This window comes from Elephas maximus, chromosome 3, assembly GCF_024166365.1.
Source record: "Elephas maximus indicus isolate mEleMax1 chromosome 3, mEleMax1 primary haplotype, whole genome shotgun sequence".
In the NCBI taxonomy this organism is placed as follows: domain Eukaryota; kingdom Metazoa; phylum Chordata; class Mammalia; order Proboscidea; family Elephantidae; genus Elephas; species Elephas maximus.
Window position 1 is genome coordinate 41,377,892 of NC_064821.1, and position 18,889 is coordinate 41,396,780.

Consider the following 18,889-nt stretch of genomic DNA (forward strand, 5'->3'; position numbering starts at 1 on the left):
ATGTTATCAGCTGATGGGCCCTGGCACTGTTCACGCGGGAACGCTGTGACGCTCCAGTGCCTCCGTTGCCATGAACACTGGGTTCCACAATGTTAAAGAGTAGGGAGGCAAGTGAGGGCCCCTCAGCTGCACAGCCACATCCACCACAGGCCTCCTGGACGTCATCAGTGGACCCGTGTGGGACATGTGAGGGAGCACCCTGGGTCGGGGATGTTCTGTTTTCTCTTAGCACCAGGGGGTCATGGCTGCTGACCCCAGCATGCCAGCTATGTTTCCAACATTGCATTATTGCTGCGGCTGTTACCACATCATCAGGGACACCTGTGTGACACCCGTGTGTGACTGTCCTGATGGGCTGCCTAGGGATAAGACCACAAATGGATGTAGCCACACTGCTGGGTGTGGCTGAGATGCATCCTGTCCACAGGTAGGGCCCCAGCAGGACACGGAGTGGGATAGCCCGATGGGTGGGTGTGCACCCTGTGGGGGCCGGGGATGCAGCCCTTCCTTCCATGGCTGTTCACAGTGGGCTTCACCATGCCTATTGTGCAGATGGGGATGTGGAGGCCTGGGGAGGGGCGCAGGTCCTGGCTGATGCCCAGCACATGCTCAGGCCCCCAAAGGCTGCAGCTGAGGAGGTACAGAGGGCAGGGGCTCTGCATGCACCATGGACCTGGGACACCAAGACCATTGCTGTCTAGTCTACCCAGCCTCATGGTGGCCCCACGTACTTCAGTGGGTTCCATAGGGTTTTTCCATGGTTGTGCCCTTTCAGAAGTGGATCTCCAGGCCTTTCTTCCATGGACCTCTGGGTGGATTCGAACTGCCAACCTTTCAGTTAGTAGCTACCCACCTAAACCAAACCCAGTGCTGTCAAGTCAATTTAGACTCATAGCAACCCCATAGGGTTTTCAAGGTTGTAAATCTCTACGGAAGCAGAATGCCACATCTTTCTCCCATGGAGCTGCTGGTGGTTTTGAACTGCTGACCTTTTGGTTAGCAGCCAATTGCTTTAATTACAGTAGGTGCCAAACCAGTTGATCAAACCAGTGACTATGGATGGCATGGGGCAGCTGTTCCAGGGCCATGTGACCCCTTCCCATCCTGCCTGGTTCCAGAAGCTGGGTCTGCCTAGCTGGCAGTGCTGCTGGCATTGGCCCTGAAGGCACGGGGTGACCCCGGCTCCCTGTGCCCCCCACTGATATCTCTGGGCCAGCCACTCACCTAATTCTTACCTGCCCTGGCTCTGGCCAATGTGCCTGGGTTAAAAACAGGAGCATATTCAGAATGAATTATTCTCATTAAAATAATACATGTCCGTGCAGAGACTAAAGTGTATCCAGAGGGCTATAGCTGGGCTGGGCAGTTATGGAGAGGTTCTGCTCCTAAATAACTTAAAACAGAAGAGATCAAGTGGTTTTAGTCACAGAGCCCTGGGTGAGACACCAGGGCCTGTGGGACAACATTGGGGGGCTGGTTTGCCTGCATGTTTAGATGTTTGTGTCCAGGGACAATGTGGGTGTCCAGGTGGGGTGTCGTGGCCAGGTGGGGCTGCCTGGGCTTGGCGGAGGGACCCAGGCCCATGCTGCCCCCATGTGCTCCAGTGCAGGGCACAGGGATTGGGCACCCGGCAGACAGGGATCCAGCCCTACACATCCACTAACCTGTGTGGCCTTGGAAGGGCACTGCCCGCTCCCTCTTCCACATCTAGGAAGGCAGGTGCCTCATGGAGCAGCTGACAACCAGGTCCCCAGCTGGAAGGGGGCTGCACAGCAAGGCTTCACCCCAGAGAAGCTTCTCTGGACAGTTCCACTGCCTGGGCCCTCAGGGACAATTGGAGGGACACTTGGAGGGAAGGGGGCTGCGAGGGCAGAGCTCTGGTAGGGAGCTCCAGGCACCCTGCCCTGGGCAGGGAAGAAGGACCTGCCCTGGTCCCCAGCTGCGAGCACCTGGGAGCCAAGCACCCCCAGAAAGCTGGACAAAGCGCTGCCACATGTCCCTGCCCACTAGGCCCAGCCCAGCTGCCGTGGAGTTGACTTGGACTCATGTGTGTCAGAGTAGAACTGTGTTCCACAGGATTTTCAAGGACTGAGGTTTTGGAAATAGGTCACCAGGCCTTCCAAGGCACCTCTGAGTGGACTAGAACCTCCAACCTTTTGGTTAGCAGCTGAGCACGTTCGCTGTTTGCACCTCCCAGGGATTTCTCCACCAGCCCTGGGGACTGCCTATCTGCTGAAACGTGTATTGCTGAGTGAGGGGCCCACGGTCACCAAGGCCCTGAGAAGTCACTCCCATCCTTCTTGCTACGAGGGCAATGTTTTCCAGTGGGTGGTGCGCAGGCCAAATTCCTGGACTCCTCTGATGGAACCCATCCCGCTCTCTCTGCCAGCCCGAGTGACAATGGTGCAGACAGGCTGTGGCCTCAAGAACTCAAGTCCAGAGTCAACCCAGGTGGATTTGCAGAGGCAGGAAACAGGAAACCCGGGCCAGCTTCCATGACAGATGCCGCCCTGCTTCTGGAAGACTGCATGCTGGGGGTGGGACCTGAGGCCCCATGGGGCAGTGCAGTTGTCTCCTGCCTCCCTGGTCTGCTGTGAGGGGGCAGGGCTGGCCAGAATCCTGGGTTTCATTACCCCAAACTCCCGTGGCCCAGAAAGCCTCCCACATATAATCTGCCTTGGAGTGCGATCATATCAGGGCTCTCTTGGGCTAAACACGTGCTTCCTCCCCTGGTTTCAGTACTTCACAGTGTGCGGATGTGAGCAGGTGCCAGATGGACCATCCAGCCGCCTGGCTTGCCCCAGCCAGCCTAGGGGCCGCTGGCAGGGGACTGTGGGTGTGGCAGCTCGAAGCCCCAGGGACATGGGGTCCTCACCCAGGGCCCAGTGCCCTCTCCTGTGTGACCCCTGTGGTACACACTGCACCAAGGAGACACCCTCTGGGTGACAACAATGTCTCTGCTGCTGCTGGCCCACCATGGGTCCACACATTGCCAACTGGTCTGAAGGCCCTGCCCTGGGTGCCCAGGTCTCAGACCTCCCATGGCCCTGAAGGATGGAAACGTCTTGGACCAGACACAGGTGGGTGGGGGGTCAAAGCCCTGCAGTGGGGCCAACCCTGCACCTGGGCACAGTGATTTAACATCCCTTCCCCTTTAACGGCCTCCTCTGGGCGCAGGCTGGAGCCCCTCCCTGCCCCGCACTGCCCGGTGCGGGTGAGCTTGGGAAAATCTATTACTGCAGTGTCATTAATCTGGGGCTGCCGCCGCAGGCACTTTCTGGCCCCTCTATTTAATGGGCTCTGCTTCCTGCACGCTGGAGCCGTGCTGTTCGCCTCTCTTGATCAGCTTTGTTTAATTATCAAAATATTTGATGCAGAAAATTGACATCAGTTCTGAAGGTTCTGCCCTCCCCCCACCCGACTTGGGGTGACATTGACTGCTCCGGCCGCTCGCCCTCACCTCAAAATAGCGTGGGGCCGGGCCAGCCCGTGTGCAGCCAGGCAGACATGTCGCTCTGGGCACAGGCGTGGGGCGGTGGCCTGGGCCTGCCCTGGGCACCTGGGCCCTGCTGCACCTCATGCCCTCCCTGCTCTATTCCCATGTCCCTGGCCTGGGGGCCTCAGGGTGTGGCTGGGTCTGGACATGGCCATTGGGCCCTCTGGGATGGCCGAGTGAGCTTTCTGTGCTGTGTGCATTTGGTGAGAGGGTGACCTGTACACCAGGCCATTGGATGATCAGGTTTGCTCTGAGCTGGTGGCTGGCTGGTGACCTGTGCCCTCTTGTGCTGTGCTCCCCTTGGTGTTGTCAGGGCCCTCTGGGGTAGAGTCAGGCCATATAGGACAGCAGAGCCCCCCCAACCCCTGCTCGAGGGGCACAGGCCCCTTCTGGCTGGGGTACTGAGCAGACCAACCTTCAGGCTCCTGGGTGCACACTCAGCACGTGGGATTGGCTGTGCTCTGATAAAGCAGAGTCTCCTATTCTACCCGCCAAGTGCAGATTCCCAAAGGGCAGCTTCTGGGCTCTGCCGGGGCCAGGCCACAACTGTCTCAGGCAGGTGAGGGCATGTTGGAGCCTCATCAGGCCTTAGTGCTGGTCTTGGAACTCTGTGTGTGTGGGTGTGAGTGTGAGAAACTGTGAGTGGGTATATGTGAGAGAGTGTGTGTCTATATATGCCTTGTGTGTCTGCTCCGTGAGCCTATGTGTGTGTGCGTGTGTATACATGTTCGTGTGTGTGAATGTGTGTCTGTGCATGTGTGAGTGTGCATATCAATGTGGGAGAGTGGGAGAGTGTCCATGCATGCCTTGTGTGTGTGAGTTTGTGTGTGTGTGACAGTGCGTGTGTCCATGCATACCATGTGCATGTGAGTGAGTGTGTGTGTGTGTGCATGCCCTTATACGCCCATCATATGGGCTAACCACCCAGTGACTTTAATGTTGACCTTGAGAAAGCCTGTCCTTCATTTCTCAAAGGCTCCTCCCTCTGCCCAGTTCCAGGCTCTGGGTTCATCTGTGGCGAATACAGTGACCCAATCTGACTTTTTGGATTGAGTGGCCAAGTTCCAACTCTGGACTTGGCGTGGGGGCATGTGAGCAGGGCTGCCGTGTGGTCATGACTGGCAGGGGGGTGCACAGACCACACCTCGTTCGCTAGCTTGTGGCCCCCTCAGCCTGGGTGCACTGGCCAGTGCTGGTCCTTTGGTGCAGCACGTTTTCAGATGTCAGGTAATTTCCAAACCAGAAAATAGTTTCAAGGTTGAGGAGATACCATTATGGAAAACAAATCGCGGTCAAGCAGAGATTCGTGGATTTGTGATTGCAATCAATGTCCCCTGCCGAAGGCCAGGACAAAGAGGGGTGTCACATACAGTGAGGCGGCACATGGTTATAGCCTCACTTGTACCTGCAGCAGAAAGAGAAGCTCAGCAGGCCCACCACCATTATTGGTAACAGTGACTCTCTGCACCACTGGTCAGAAACCGGGGTGGGAGGGCCTCAAAGGGGTTCCTTCTGGGCCCCTCAGCTCCTGGCTCCTCCTCGGGCCTTCTCCAGTCCCTCTCTCTTTAAGTCTGTTCTAGTAAATCCCCACTGAGTCTATGATGGAATGTTCTAGAAAGACAATTCAGTTTTCCCCGTGCCTTTTGCTCTCTGCTGAACCTTCCCCCTTTGTTGCTGATGTTAGTTGCCATCAAGTCAGCTCTGATTCATGGCAGCCTTACGTACAACAGAATGAAACACTGCCCAGTCCTGTGTCATCCTCATGATTGCCAGTATGTTTTAGTCTCTCATGGCAGCTGCTGTGCCAATCTTTCTCACCGAGGGTCTCCCATGCCCTCTACTTCACCAAGCGTGATGGATGGGTGGTGGCTTTCCCTTTTAGGAGCTGGAAATGATGTTGTTTTATTATTTCCATCCCATCACTTCCTGTATCTCCCAAACATCAGTAATCAGGACAGCCACATTCCTTCTATTAACTGCATGCTCAGTTCCTTCACTTCTACCCACTGAGACCTGAATTCATGTCTGTGTGTTACCTCTACACAGGGACCCCTCTCAGATCCTGTTTGTGGAGGAGTGGGGTCCTGGGCCAGGGGGACAGGGGGTAGGAGGTCCTACAGCCTCTTGCACTGGGTGGATGGCTTTTGGTCAAACTGTTTTCATGGATCTTTGTGACTTCTGTGTGGCCTGTGATTGGGGTAGGTTTCAGGAGAAGGTCGATCTGGGCATGCAGTTATAGCACAGAGATGGGACCGACTGAGGCAGGCCCAGGTACAAAGGGAAAACTGAGCAGTGGCCTGAGCAGCTAGGGGAGGGGAGATCAGCTTGAGGCCAGAAGTCTGTGTGATAACCCTTGTGGACGAGAGGACCATAGCGGGTGGTGTAGAGATGCTGGTTGGCAGAAAGATGCAGACTACGGCTTTCACCCACCGTACTGCAGGGAGACCTGGGAAGGTTCTCCCTGCTGTGGGAACTGAATGCAGACACTGAGGTCCTGGGGCTGTATCAGGGATCCGAGGACTGGAGTGTGGAGCTGTTTGGGCTGAGGCTGTGGGGTCAGGGTGAGCGGGCAGTGAGGGCTCGGCCCTCTGGCACAGCGCATCAATTATTGACGCACACATACAGTAACTGCCCTTTTAAATCTTCTGTGAAGCAGGCAGGGGGTAAATGAACAAACTAATAAATAACCATGGTAACGACCTGCCCCAGCGGTCTTTGATCTCATTATTCCGGCAGCTCGGAGACGCGGGGGCAGATGAACTTCGGGGCAGATGAACTTCGTAAACACTCATGGGCCTTTGCATTTTTATGGCAAAGGCATGCTCTGTCTCCACGGTGGGGACAGCCAAGTGGGCACATTCGGGGAGCAGTACTTGGCCTGTGGGAGCCCGGGGTCCATGGGTTTTCCAATCTGATTCCTTCCCAGGAGCCAAGGAGGGGGAGTCCTTTGTGTCCAGGGGTGGGGACTGATGTCTTGGCAGGGTGGGCTTCTCTGGAAGGGATGGGAGGGGGCATTCCAGGCTGTGCCTGTGGTGCCCCGTTGCCTCTGTGTCCGGCCGTTGCCTCAGCAGCTCAGACAAGCGGGGGTTAATGCTCCCCACCCGCCCTCTCTTTTGCGGATGCCCCAGGCGATCGTTTTCATATATATATTTGTTTGTGGTCAGAAGTCATTGCAGACCAGGGCTATCCGAGACCTTGACTTTTTCTCTGACAGTTACAATTATTGCCGCCCCGGGGACTCATTTTCTGTGCAGCCACCCGCTGACCCGGCCAAACACCAAGCTCCAGCCACATGCAGCCAGCCAGCCAATGCTGGCTCCTCCCTGTATGTGTCCCCTGCCCGAGGAGGAGGGGCCTGCCCCAGGCCAGGGCCACCCCATCGGCCGCTCCAGCCGCTGCAAACAGCTTAGCATTCCACGTTCCCCAAATCTGCTGAGGCTTTCTTCCCCCTTCCTGGGTGCATGAGCACTTAGGCTGGTCAGCCATTCCCACCCCACCATCCCCCTCCCCGCCCCCACCAGCGTCTCTGCCACCCAGGACTGGCCTCTTGGTTAATGTTCCCCAGATGTGAAACTTTTGGCTGCTCTGGGCAGAGGTGGGCTCCTGGGGCTGAGGGTGGGGAGGAGGGGATGAGAGGAAGGAAGGAGAGGAGAAGAAGAGGGTGGAGAGGAGGGTCACCCCGGGAAATCTCTTCTATAGCTCCCTGAGACCCCCGCACCACGGGACCCTCAGTCTGCTCCAGGAGTCACGGAGAGTCCAGGTGGGCGGGGTGGCAGTGGGGGAACTTGGCCCACTTGGCGGTGCTGGGATGGAGCCTGTACCTGCCCCAATGGCGCCTGGCGTGCAACCCTGCCCCATGGCTCTCCCTTTGCCCTCCCCACTAGAGCCTGGTTTGTTGCTGTTGTGTTGCCAGAGTTTACCTTTCAAAGACCCTGGCCTTCATTGAGGGGTGGGCCAGGTGCCTCACCCATAACATGAGGCCAATGGGTGGTCTGCAGGGACAGCAAAGGAGCTGCTCCGCTGTTGACTTTGGTCCTCAGAAGGAGTGGGGAGGCCCCTTGGAGAGCTGTCGGGCTAGTTGAGGGACTGGCTTCCTCCAATGGTACCTCCTGGCACGGGAGGTCCCACGTCCCATGCACCATGTGTAGTGCATGACATGGTCTTCATAGCTGAAAGCCCCTGGGCCATCTGGGTGTGGTTGCCTCTTCAGGGACTCCCCCATTTTCCTCTTCATGCCGGACTTCCAGAGAAACCCCTCCCTCCCTGGCTGTCTCCCTGCATGGTTCTGTGCTCTTGCATCTGCAGAAATGGCTCTCAGGCATCTCTTTGTCTTGGTGGCAAACCCAGGGGTCTCAGCCCCACACCCTCCTGTACTGACCCTTTGTCCCTCTCAGCCCCCAACTCCTCCTCCTCATCCCTGGGAGCCTGTGCTGCCTGATCCTCCTCCTCTGGCCACTAGGCTCCCACCATCATGGCATTGTCTCTTCACTCATCCCTGCCCTGCTTCCCACACTTCCTCGGCACCCTCGGCCTCCACACTCACCCAGGTCAGGGCACCGAGGACCCTCAACCAGCCCTCTAGACATCTCTTCTAGGGTCCCACTAGCCCCCTGCCCCACACATCCTAGGCCAAACCTGTCTGAGGCCCCATCATGCTTCCTGGTTCTTGGGGTGGGGGTCACCATCCTCTGCCCTCTCCCCACCCGCCTACTAGGCTGGGCACTGTGTCCTGATGTCCCCATCTGCTGCCTGTCCACTGTCTGCCCGTTACTTTCCCAGGCCATACCTGGCCTACTGCAGCCTCTGCTGCTGCCCACTCACCTGATTTTATCGTCCTCCTTCCTGCACCCAGCTGCACCCAGAAGCTTGGCAGTGTTCCCTGGAACATGCCAGGCCTCAGGGGTCTCGGCCTGGTCCCAACCCCTTTTAGTCCCACTTTCACCAGCCTTGGGGGCAGTTTTCTGTCCTCTATGTGCTCTGCCTCACGGCTATCCTTCCCTCTGCCTAGAGGGCTTTCTTCTTCTGGGAGCACCCAGAGCCCAGCCACCTTTTCATGCCCAGTTCAGATGCTACCTCCTGAGTCTTCTAGCGCCCCCTGCTTTGCCCAAGTTGGAAACAATGACTCCTCCATCCAGGCACAGGAACGACACTGTCTGGGCCTGCCTTACACATTGTCCCCCTGCACAGTGCACCCACCCCCCTCATTCGTCCATCTGTCCATCCACCCATCACCTGCCCACCCACCCACCCACTCATCCATCCAGCCATCTGCCATCTCCCCCTCTGAGAGAGTCACAATGCATGTCAACTGTTACAGCCTCTGAGACACTGGAGGAAACCCAGCACTCACGCACAGAACGTATCCCCTGGCTTTTCTTTGTTTCCTATGCCCAGTATATTAGTCAGTGATGCTGCAAAACAAATGACCGCAAACTCAGCAGTTTAAAACACCACCCACACGCGAGCTCACAGTGTTCATGGGTGAGGAGTTTGGGTTCGGCTGCGGCCTCTGCTTATGGTCTCATCGGCTGCAATCCAGGTGTCAGCCAGGCTGCATTCCTTTCTGGAACTTGGGGTTCCCTCTGAGTTCACATGGCTGTTGGCAGAATTGAGTTCCTTCTGGTTATAGGATCCAGGTTGCTGCTTTCTGTCTTCTGTCACCCGGAGGGTGCTCACCACTCCTCGAACCTATCCACTGTCTGCTGCCACATGGCCCACTCACTACCTGGGGCTAACTTCTTCGGTGCCGGTAGGAGAGTCTCACTCCTGTCTGCTAAGATGACATCTTCCTTATCTGATGCAGTGTGACTTATGGGAGGCACTGGCCCAGGGGAGATATGGGGGTGGGGTCTGAGCGAGGCCTTAGAGGGGGAGTGTGGGCAGAGTGTGGGAGGAGAAGGAGAGGCAGGGGTGGGGGCAGAAGGGGATGGCAGAAAGTGGGGCTGGACAGAGAGAGGAGCAAAGTTCAACTGTAGGGGGGTATCAGTCTCGCAGGATGCCATGGTGGGTGGCTGAGGGGAGTACCAAGAGAGATGCTGCCACGGGGACCCCAAGGCCCTGCAGGGGCTGACCCAGGGCCGAGCAGTGGTTCTGGGGCCTGGGTAGTAGAGGCCACGGGGAGACCTTTGGTGGAAGGAGCTTTGTTTTTGAGGGGATGGGTCTTCAAGAAGTTCCCTCGCCCTGAGGCTAGAGCTCATTGCTTCAGGGTGGGGGAGGGAGGAAATCATACATGGGGCAGGGGGAGGGCAGGACTCTCACCACCAGCCAGACACAAGGGCTCAACCCTAGCGACCCAGGGACCCGGCCCAAGGTCCGCGTCTTGGAATGAGAGATGAGGCCCTGAGCCCCAGCATCCCAGGACCAGGAGTACCACAAGGTGTCTTCCAGGGGGAGGGGCCTCCTTCATCATCAGACCTCAAGTAGTTCCAGGGCCCATGAGCCCAGCCTGGGGAGAGGGAGGGGCATTGAGGACCCCCCACCTCCTTCCAGCTCAGGTTTCCTCAACCGTGGCCCCTGGGGGGCCGGGGGGCCGGGGGAGGGGTGGGGGGCGTCTAGGGGACTCCTAACTCCTGGAGCTTTCACCATAGCCTAACAGCCGGTGACCGGGCACCTTTTCTCTTTGGTGCTCTGATTCCTATTTAAAGTTTCATGGAGCGGAGCCCCTGGCCCTCTGAGCTGTGCTAATAGAGCCATGCATATTCCATGAGCAAGTCCCTGGGGCTGGGGGCACAGCCAGGCTGCTTGGTGGTAATGAGCCGGGCAGGGGTCTTGGGCTGCCGTGATCTGTCATCCTCCAGCCCAGCCCTTCAGGCCCTGCTTCGACCCTAGATGATTCCAGATACTGTCCTGGGAGGGCCCTCACCTGCCCCACATGTACACCTGTTCCCAGGTGAGAGGACTCACCCCCAACCCCAGACCTGGGCTCAAGCCGAAATCTAACCCTTACTTTCTGTGTGGCTTTGGCATAGCTGCTTGCCCTCTCTGAGCCTCTCTTTCATCAGTCTCCTACGGGGCCAGTCACAACACTTGCCTCTCAGGTGCGCTGTTAGCTGTTGAGTCAGCTGTGCCTAGTTGGCCTGACACATGGTGACCCAGTGCACAATGGAATGAAACACTACCCAGTCCTGTGCCATCCTCATGATCAGACTCTTGTGATCCATAGGGTTTTCATTGGCTGATTTTCAGTAGATTACCAGGCCCTTCTTCCTAGTCCCATCTTACTCTGGAAGCTCTACTGAAACCTGTTCAGCATCACAGCAACACGCAATCCTTCACTGACAGATGGGGGGTGGCTGTATGTGAGGTGCATTGGCTGGGAATCGAATCCAGGTCTCCCACATGGAAGGTGAGAATTCTACCACTGAGCCACCAACGACCTCTCTCAGGTGTGTGGTAAGGAGGAAATAAGAAAACCCACTTAGACCTCAGTCTAGACTTAACACACAGAAGGGAGAATAAACGGTGCTGTTGTCACTGCTGCTGTTGTCGTTGCTCATGGGACCCACAGCGTTCCATGGCACATGGTTTAGGAACTGGTACCCCTGTACAGCACAGTGGCAATGATGTCTCAAATAGGTATGCTCAGAGCTTCGGCCCCCAGTTCGCGGGCTTGGGTAGGCTCTTCACCCCTGGCTGGGGTGTTGGCCCCCTGGCCCAAGCAGAAGACTTGTGATGCCTACCTGTGCCCGCTCAGGCCATGGCACTGGTCATCCATACAGCCGTCTCCCTCTTTGGTGAACACATTGATCCTTGGCATTCCCACTCTGGCTAAATGTGTTTTAAGCCATCTCTGCAGGTCTGGGGATGAAAGCCCTGCCTTTCGACCCCTGAGGTCCAGCCCCACTGGCTGAGAGAAATTCATATGTGTGACCAACATCCTCCCTGAAGCTGGGGCAGTGGGACGAATGGGCAGGGCATTGGCGAGATGGGCGTGGTTGGCATGGAAATGGGACTCGTGCTAGCAGCTGGGCCTGGTTTCTGTCACCGGTTAGAAGGGATGTGGACTGCCATAGGTGATGACAAGGGCCGTGTCCCCAGAAGCCCCTGGAGTCTAGTGATAAACCACTCAGTAAGGGCAGTTACAGATGTCCCCTGGTTTGTTGAATGGGGGAAGCACCAGGCAGTGGGGTTTTCAAGACCCACTAATTAACTGCTGGACCTGGGGCAAAAACACCCTCCTGTCTCCTTGCCTCAGTTTCCCCATTGGTACAATAGGGGTGTGATGGTTGGAATTGTGTGTCACCTTGGCTGGGTCATGATTGTGGTTTGGCAGTCATATGATGCCATGAACACTTTCATGTTGAGATTTGATTTAATGTGATCACTTCCATGATGGAATCTGCTATGAGTAGCCAATTAGATGGAAGGGGGTTTCCTTGGGCATGAGGCCTGCATCTAATACAAGTGGACATTCTGGCAAGGCTCGTGGGCTTTTGCTCGATCTAGACTTTGCAGCTGGCTCCTGTTTGTCAGGCCTCTGGTTCTTGGGACTTGAGCTAGCATCTGACCTTCGGTCTTGCCTCCCAATCTTGGGATTCATCGATCTTCGAAGCCTGTGAACAACAGTGCTTCCGTCTGACCTGCTGATCTTGGGTTCACCAGCCCCTGTGGCTATGTGTATCAGGAGAAACCTCCAGCCTAACCCACAGACTTGGGATGTTTCAGCCTCTACAACCATGAGAGCTATTTTCTTCATATAAATCTCTCTCGTATGTATTTATACGCTTCACTGGTTCTGCTTCTGTAGAGAACCCAGCCTAAGCCTAAGACAAGAGGCTGTGGACAAGTGGTGATGCACGTCCTCCAAGATCTGGGCTCTGGAAGCTCCCTCCCTTCCCCCCAACCGACCCAGGGCATCTTGACTCCCAACCCCATGCCCTCTCAGAACCTGCCCAGTGCATGTGGTGGCGGAGCTCAAAGCTAAACTTGACTGAACGTGCCTGGTGTTTTCTGAAAAGTCTTTGGCTTTGGGATGCAAGTGGGGACCCTTTCTCTCCCTTTTAGGCCAAATGGTCCTAGAGTCTGGGATTCAGAGAAGGCGCTCCATCGTCTGGTGTGGCCCCTTGTGTCTGAGAAAGAAACCAGGATGGCAGTATTGGGGGGCTACCTCTGCTGGGGCCACTTACTGCCTGAGGCGAGGGGTGGGAGGGCAGGCGGCTCCTGGCTCCTGGCTTCGGGCTTGTGAACTCTGCACAGCTCAGGGCAGAGCCCAGTGGGGAGCGAATCCAGGGACCTGGGGCCTGTGGGAATGGGCAGAGACACTGGGTCCCTATCCTGTGAGCACATGGCCTGTGTGCTGGGGAACCTTCTGTGTTGGCTCTACTTTCCGATTTCGTCTCTGCCTTCACCTTCTGGCCAGCCCATAGGGCCCTGGACACACGGACCCTTCCAGTGAGGATCTCTCAGCACCCGGAACAACCAGAGGGACAGTGATGGCCCTCAGCAGAGCTCATCAGTGAGGTACCAGTGCCCCTGGCTGGGGAGGGACTGGGCTGAGATGGCTCGGAGGCCAGGGGACACTTTGTTCAGCCTTGCATCTGCTTGCATCAGCTCGGGAGGTGTGGCGGGGGCAGGCCTGTGAACAAGCCCCAGGGGCGAGGAGTAGCCGTTGGCCCTCCTGTGTGGGCCGTCACCAGCCAGACAGGATGGGCAGGGCTGGCCCCCAGACCCAGCTGAGATGCCACCTCCCTTTGGCTCCCCAGGTGGAAGGCCTGAGCGGGTGCCCCAACCCCTTGGCCCCTTCCCTGCTCTCCCAGATGTGCTGGAGAAGGCATCATACCACGGCCTGTCCCATAACTCTTGGGTGCCTCCTGGGCTCCCCGACTCCTGGTAGGCTCTTCATGGGGCCCAAGGCACCCCATCTCCTCCTGCATGAGGTGTGCCCATGGAGGCAGAGGAAGCAGATGAACTGACGGGGGCAGAGTTCACTGAGGAGGCTGGGAGGGCCTGGACTTCCCCTGGTTTGTGGGGTAGCCCTGGATCCTTCTGGTGTGAGGGGTGGCCCTGGGATCTGGCAGCATGCATAGGCCCTGGCTGCATGGAAGCCTGGGATTTTCTATGGGGAGAGTGAGCCTCGAAGCTGCCACTGTAGAACTGAGAAATAGGCCAGCAGGCTCTGTCCTCTCGGGGCCAGGGCATTGGGAAGTGGGCAATACCTCTGGAACAGTCTTGGAATACAGTTGTCCCTCCACCTCCTTCTCCTCAGCCAGACATCTGACTGTGACCAGATGTAGCAAAATAAAATACATCATGCCCAGTTATATTGGAATTTCAGATCAACACTGAAGCATGTTTTAGTGTGATTATGTCCCAAATATTGTCCAGGATATACATATACTAAAAAATTCCAGTGTAACTTGGTGTCCTGCGTTTTCTCTGGCAGTCCCAATTCAGACATGGCCCTGAGGCCATTGTGGTCCCTGTCCAGACTGCCCTGACCTGCTCAGGGCCCGGCGAGGAGTTGGGCTGAAGGTGAGAGCCCCTTTTGGCGGCAGGTGGGTGGTAGGGAGCCTGCAGGGAGGGGCCCTGAGACAGGAATGACACCTTCTCCCGCTCCTGGGGCTGGGCAGTGGGGGAGGCTTGCCCAGTGGGGGAGGGGTCCAGCAGGGTGATAGTGGTATGGGGAGGAGGTGCATAGAAGCCCTCTTGCATAGAGGGCTTGGACCTGGCGTCCGCAGGCCAGGGCTCCATACCTGCTCAACCTGAGCCCCCAGCCTTGAGCAAAATGCTTGGTTCTCAAAACTCAGGACATGAGGTAAGCGTGCCTTATCCACTTTCCACAGCTCAGAGCAAGACCCTGAGAAGCCAGGCTAGGAGGCGTCGGGGCCAGGGGCACATCAAGCCTGCTGTGGGCAGGATCTGCTTGTCCTGCGGTCCAACAGCCAGCCTGGACCCCACTCGCTGGTTCCTGGCTGCCCTGGCTCAGAGGCCAGGCGTTGGCAAGGCAGAGGCTGCCCACCCACTTGCTGGCCCAGCATGGCCCCAGCGCGGGCGCCACAGGCATGCTGGCCACTGCCGTGGGACCTGGGCCATACTGGGGTCCTGAAGCCGCTACATCTGAGCATCTGATCCGTGGAGCCCCGGCCGTCTCCAGGAGGCAAATGTGGAAGCAATTACTCGGAGAGCCGTCGCTGAGTAATTCCCAAAGAGACACCAGGGCCGGCCCTTGCACAGCCTGTGCACGGCGCCCTAATGAGGCAATTAAGGCAAGGATCCTCCGCCTTTGATCTCAATGGGGTAATTTCTACAAAAACATCGCCGAGTGATAGATACCCATAACTCAGAGGCCTTAATTGTACTTAATTTGTTTGGAATACGAATGTGCATTTAATTAAAGCCCAGCGCGGCTGCATGCTTCAAGCAGGCTGTCAAGGAAAATTAAGACCCAGTTTGCTTTCAAAGTTACTGGTTTGTATCAGGCAAGGACAGCGTCTTCGAACAGAAGGTTAGAAATAATTAGGCTAGGAGTCACAGCCGCAGAAAGCAGGAGAAGGCACCGAGGCCAAGAGCGGGTGGGGGACGCTGCGGGAGAGACCTCTGCAGAGCAGACGGGCAGCAGGGCCCTCTTGCTGCCCAGACCCATCAGCTCTGGGAGCACTGGGCTTGGATGGAGGTGGGCCTGGGTCCACACCGGGTCTGTAGTGTGATGCTCCCCTGGGAAAGGCTCCTCCTCAGGACCTGCTTCTTGGCCACACACCAGACCATCAGCCCACCCCTCAGAATGGAGGTGGGGAGGCTGAGACACAGAGCAAGGGTCTGGCCTTGTCCATGGCTGCACAGGGAGGGGCTGGCACAGAGAGATGGCACTGTTGTGCTGCCCTCCTGTCCTGGTGTCTTTTCTGCTGCCGCCTCCCATCCTCCGTCACTGCACGTCTCTGGGTCTCTCCTGCTTGGCCTGGGATACGTGGGGCCCGCGGTTGGAGATCTCTGGGAGCAAGTGTGATGGGAGGGTGCTGAGCACTGGCGGTTCCAGGCAGCTGACGTGAACAGCAGGCATCCTGGGCTGTGTGCACACTAGGAGAGGACAAAGTATATGTGTAATGGCCCCAGCTCTCAGGACACACTGGGTTTGCATGGGGATCTGTAGAGATGGCGTCCCCACCTCTGTCCATAGGACCCCAGGCCTGCTGGTGGTGAAGCAGCCTCCCATGGGGCAGGAAGTGGGAGCCAGGTCTGAGGGAAAGAGAATCCTTTATTCCCTTGCTAATGTGAGAGCTACAGCACACACAGGCACATGTGCAGACATGCATGGGATGTACAGCTCAACACACACACACAATACACCCACACACACTCATATATGCACACACACGCACATATACTCATACATGAATCAGCATATACCCCCACATGTGCACATATACTCATCAGCACAAACCTACATGAACATGCATGTACATGTGTACAACATGCATCCACACACTTGCACCCCCATACATCCACAGACATATTCACTCCAATGTGCATATGCTTGCACATGGTGAATGCACACGAGCATCAGTTGCATGGATATGTGCACACAGATATTATACATGATGCACAAGGCACCCACACACGTGCACACAGCATGCACACATTGCATATACACACACAGACATACTCATGTACAGGCACACCTACACATTTACACATATGCACACATGCATGGCACATGCACCCACATTCACCCACACGTGTGAACACAGGCTCATGCAAGCACACCCCCGGAAACACATGCACATACTCACGTGCATAAACACGTGTACCCACTCACGTGCATAAACACATGTGTACCCACTCACGTGCATAAACACATGTGTACACACAACACACACATGACGCAATGCACACACATCAATGCTTGTTCATACACATGTGCACAGATGACACCCACATACCCACATGACAGATATGCACATATGCACACCCAGGTATGCACATGCAGACACGTGGGGAGCTGGTGGACTTGACAGCCTTTCACTTTCTTGCTTTTTGTGTGGTGTGGGCACCAGGGTTTTGACTTTGATGTCTCTCCCCAGACCGCCCCTTGGGCCTATCCCTCACACAAGGACAAGAAGCTGTGTTTGTCTAAACCTAACCTCGGGACACCCCTGAGCCCTGGAGCCGACTTCATTTCCTTGGAGACCTGCTGGAGTGTCACTGTGAGTGTGGTCTCATGGGGTTGGGGGCTGTGGCCCAGCCAGAGTCTGACTTTCCCACCCAGGGCAGCGAGGACCCACTCCACTCAGTGCCTCCATTCAACAGGTGGTCTGCAGTCCAGGGGAAGACTCCCAAAGAGTGTTCCAGGGCTGCCCTGGTGCCTACCCTGCCTGGGTCTCAGACTTGGCCAGCCCTGGAGCAGTGGTGGGAAGAAGGGCTGGCTTCTGGCCAGGGGTGGTGGCTCCTGAGCCCAACCTCCAGCACCAGCACCCCTTCCCACCCTGAGCCGACCACCAGTTAGGCTTCAATTCCTGTGCTGCACAGAGATTGTTTTTTCTGACACCCTGTTTCCTTCTTGTTAAGGTTAGGTGCGTCTTTCCTCAATAACACATGGTCCTGGCTGCCATGGACAGGCACCAGCCATGCGTCCAGCCCTGTGTCACACCTGCATGCACAGCCCCTCCTTGTTGTCACAGCACGCTGGTACTATTGTCATTAGTAGTCCAACTTAGGTGTCAAGAGGTTAAGTCACTTGCTCAAGGGACCCAGCTCATGGCTGGAAAAGATGGGTTCAGACTCGGGGTCCTGGGACTCTAAGCCCAGGATTCATCACCAAATACTTGGTGTGCACCTGTGCGTGCAGGTGTGATTTGTGCATGTATATTGTGTGCATGTATGCATGTGTGTGGGTGCCTGTGCATGTCATGTGTGTCTTCACATGTGTGTGTCTGTGTGTGCGCGGGAGGACCCTGGGCTTCCCCACCCCACCCAGCCCAGGGGCCCCCACTCTGCTGAAGATGTTTCCCCTCTCCCACACTGTTGGAGGAGGTCTGAGCCTGAGCGTGGACCTTTTCCATCACTCTCATGGGTGAGGTCACACAGAAAGCGCTTCCAAAGGGCTTCCTGTTCCAGGCGCTGTGACCACCAAGTATGAGGACAATGTTCTCACAGGAGGGCTGTTTCTCTTTGTGTGTGACATGACTCCTGACACATAGGTGCCACCTCATCCCTGGCATCCCACCAGTGGTGACGGCCCCTCTGTCTTCCAGCAGCTGCTGCCCACCCCTTCCTGGGCTGTCTGTCAGGTGGAGAGGTAGAGTCAGCAGGAAGGCCTAGGAACGCACAGATATAGCTCAGCAACTTACAGACACACAGACAACTCCTGGGCACAGCATGGCCACAGTCTGGTGCTGAAGGCAGTGTAGTGCAGTGGCTAAGAGCACAGTACCGGCTCCTGGGTCCAAGTCTTGGCTCTCACCTGTAGTACCTGCATGACCTTTGGCCTTTCTGTGCCTCAGTTTTCCCATTTGTAAAATGCAGAGCACAATCCTCATAGGTTATCTCGAGGATTGAATGAGCTAATACATGTCAAGTGTAAGGTACTTGGAGCAGTGGGACTTGCTATTTCAGGCTTGGAGTCCCTGGGTGGTAAAAACAGTTAACACGCTCAGCTGCTAACTGAAAGCCTGGTGCTTTAAACCCACCCAGAGGCACTTCTGAAAAAAAGTGTGGTGATTTACTTCCAAAAATCAGCCAGTGAAAATGTATAGAGCACAGTTCTACTCTGACACAGACGAAGTCATTGTTTTTGTTGTTGTTAGGTGGTCTGGGGTCGATTCCGACTCATTGCCACCCTGCATACAACAGAATGAAACACTGCCCGGTCCTGGCCATCCTCACAATCCTTGCTATGCTTGAGCCCATTATTGCAGCCACTGTGTCAGTCCATTTCATTGAGAGTCTTCCTCTTTTTCGCTGACCCTTTACTTTACCAAGCATGATGTCCTTCTTCAGGGACTGATCCCTCCTGATTACGTGGTCAAAGTATGTGAAGCATAGTCTTGCCATCTTTGCTTCTAAGGAGCATTCTGGTTGTACTGCTTCCAAGACAAATTTGTTTGTTCTTTTGGCAGCCCATGGTATAGTCAATATTCTTTGCCAACACCACAATTCAAAGGCATCGATCCTTCTTCGGTCTTCCTTATTCATCGTCCAGCTTTTGTATGTCTATGAGGTGATTGAAAACACCGTGGCTTGGATCAGGTGCACCTTGGTCTTCAAGGTGACACCTTTGCTTTTCAACACTTTAAAGTGGTCTTTTGCTGCAGATTTACCCAGTGCAATGCATCTTTTGATTTCCTGACTGCTGCTTCCATGGGTGTTGATTGTGGATCCAAGTAAAATGAAATCCTTGTCAACTTCAATCGTTTCTCCATTTAGCATGATGTTGCTCATTGGTCCAGTTGTGAGGATTTT